The sequence below is a fragment of the Echiichthys vipera genome, assembly GCF_963691815.1.
Source record: "Echiichthys vipera genome assembly, chromosome: 14".
NCBI classification, from domain to species: domain Eukaryota; kingdom Metazoa; phylum Chordata; class Actinopteri; order Perciformes; family Trachinidae; genus Echiichthys; species Echiichthys vipera.
This window is the reverse complement of record NC_139839.1, coordinates 67,501-69,894: the sequence shown is the minus strand read 5'-3', so window position 1 is coordinate 69,894 and position 2,394 is coordinate 67,501.

The following is a 2,394-nucleotide window of genomic DNA, read 5'->3' as shown; positions in this document are numbered from 1 at the left end:
TTATAATCTGTGTTATAATCTGTTATAATCTGTGTTGTAATCTGTTATAATCTGCTGCTTAGACTCTTTAAATAAATATCAAAATCAAATCCAGGAGTTCCCTTTGTTCATTTTCAGTCTTCATCATCGTGGTTCAGGTCTGAGTCCCTGTGACCCTGAGGGCTGTGGTCTGGACCCGTCCCCTCATGGTGGTTCAGGTCTGAGTCCCTGTGACCCTGAGGGCTGTGGTCTGGACCCGTCCCCTCATGGTGGTTCAGGTCTGAGTCCCTGTGACCCTGAGGGCTGTGGTCTGGACCCGTCCCCTCATGGTGGTTCAGGTCTGAGTCCCTGTGACCCTGAGGGCTGTGGTCTGGACCCGTCCCCTCATGGTGGTTCAGGTCTGAGTCCCTGTGAACCTGAGGGCTGTGGTCTGGACCCGTCCCCTCATGGTGGTTCAGGTCTGAGTCCCTGTGACCCTGAGGGCTGTGGTCTGGACCCGTCCCCTCATGGTGGTTCAGGTCTGAGTCCCTGTGACCCTGAGGGCTGTGGTCTGGACCCTGGTGCTCCTGGTCTCAGGGCCAGGGCCCCTCCCCCCTCTCCATCCTGTGGGCCCCCCCCTCACAGGAGGACCCTCTGGGGTCGGGGCGCTGCTGCACGGGGGGCAGTGAGGTGAGGGGCCTGGAGGGTCCAGACCCGGGCAGCAGAGGCTCTGGGGACGTGGAGCGTCTCCTCTCTGTGGGGGAAGGAGCCGGAGCTTGTGAGGGAGGTGGAGCTCCCAGTTAGATCTGGGGGGGCTCACCTCCACACACAGTCTGGATCTGGACCCGTGCTCCTGGATAGGGGCTGGACCCTGGTCTTCTCTGGAGGGGCCCAGGGTGTGAGGGGCCGGGCGGGTGTGGGGAGACTCTCAAACCCCCGGCTGAGCGCCGCGGTGTTGGAGTTGACCCCGGTGGACCAGAGGGTGGCCTCCTTACGCCTGCGGGTGGTGGTGGGGGGGGGGCTCTGACTGTTGTTGGTGCAGATGCAGCGAACAGCAGCTCAGAGTCTGGGGCCTTCTTGGAGACCCTGAATGGAGTCCTGCATGGGGCTCCAGTAGGGGACTCCAGAGTCCTGCTGGGAGACTTCAACGCCCACGTGGGCAACGATGGAGACACCTGGAGAGGCTGATTGGGAGGAACGGCCTCCCTGATCTAAACCCCAGCGTCTGGTGTTAGACTTGTGTGCTGGTCCTGGATCCTCTTTAACAAACACCATGTTGGAACAGAAGGAGGCTCAGAAGTGGACCTGGTTCCAGAGCACACTAGGCCAAAGGTCCAGGATCCAGAGCAAACCAGAGTGGGCGATGTTCAAAGCTGGATCCTGGACCTTGGGCCTAGGGTGCTCTAGAACACCGTGGTGGACCCCGGGGGTCAGGGGTCCCCCTGAAGAAGGAGGCCTTCAGGATCTGGTCTCCCAGAAGACTCCGGAGGTGGTTCTGAGGTCCCCACAGGTCTGAAGGGCTGCAGCCTCTGCTGGGTCAGAGGCAAAGCCCCAGGATCCATGAGCTGCATCCACACATGCTGAAAGCTCTGGGTCTGGAGGGGCCGTCCTGGTCCTGGTCCTGGTCCTGGTCCTGGTCCTGGTCCACACGTCTCTGACACACTGGTGGAAGTCTGGGACAGAGCCGAGGGAGTGGCAGACCGGGGTGGTGGTTCCTGTTCAGAAAGGGGGACCAGAGGGTGTGAGCCAGTTCCAGGGGGATCACACTCCTCAGCCTCCCTGGTGAAGTCGACTCCAAGGTGCTGGAAAGGAGGTTGGTCCTGTAGAACCTCAGACTGAAGAGGAACCAGGTGGATCCAGTCCTGGACCTGGACCAGGACCAGCTCTGCACTCTCCAGGATCCTGGAGGGGGTCTGGGAGTGGGCCCATCCGGTCTACATGTGCTTTGTGGATCTGGAGAAGGCCCATGACCGGGTCCCTGGAGATACTGTGGGAGGTGCTGGGGGAGTCTGGGGTGAGGGGGTCACTTCTGAGGGGGTCCAGTCTCTGTACCCCCAAAGAGAGAGCTGAGTCCGGATCCTGGGCAGTGAGGCGGAGTGGTTCCCGGTGGGGGTCTTCCTCCTCCAGGGGGGCACTCTGTCCCCAATCCTGTTTGTGGTTTTCATGGACAGGATATGGAGGCGTAGTGGTGGTGGGGAGGGGCTGCAGGTGGGTGGGCTGAGGATCTGGTCTCTGACGTGGTCCTGATGGCGTCGTGGGTCAGTGACCTTCAGCACTCACTGGATCGGTTCACAGCCGAGTGTGAAACGGCCGGGATGAGGATCAGCACCTCTGGATCTGAGGCCGTGGCTCTCAGCAGGAAACCGCTGGATTGTTCCTCCGGGTCTGGAACGAGTCCTGACCCCAAGTGAAGGACTTCAAGTGCCTCGGGATCTG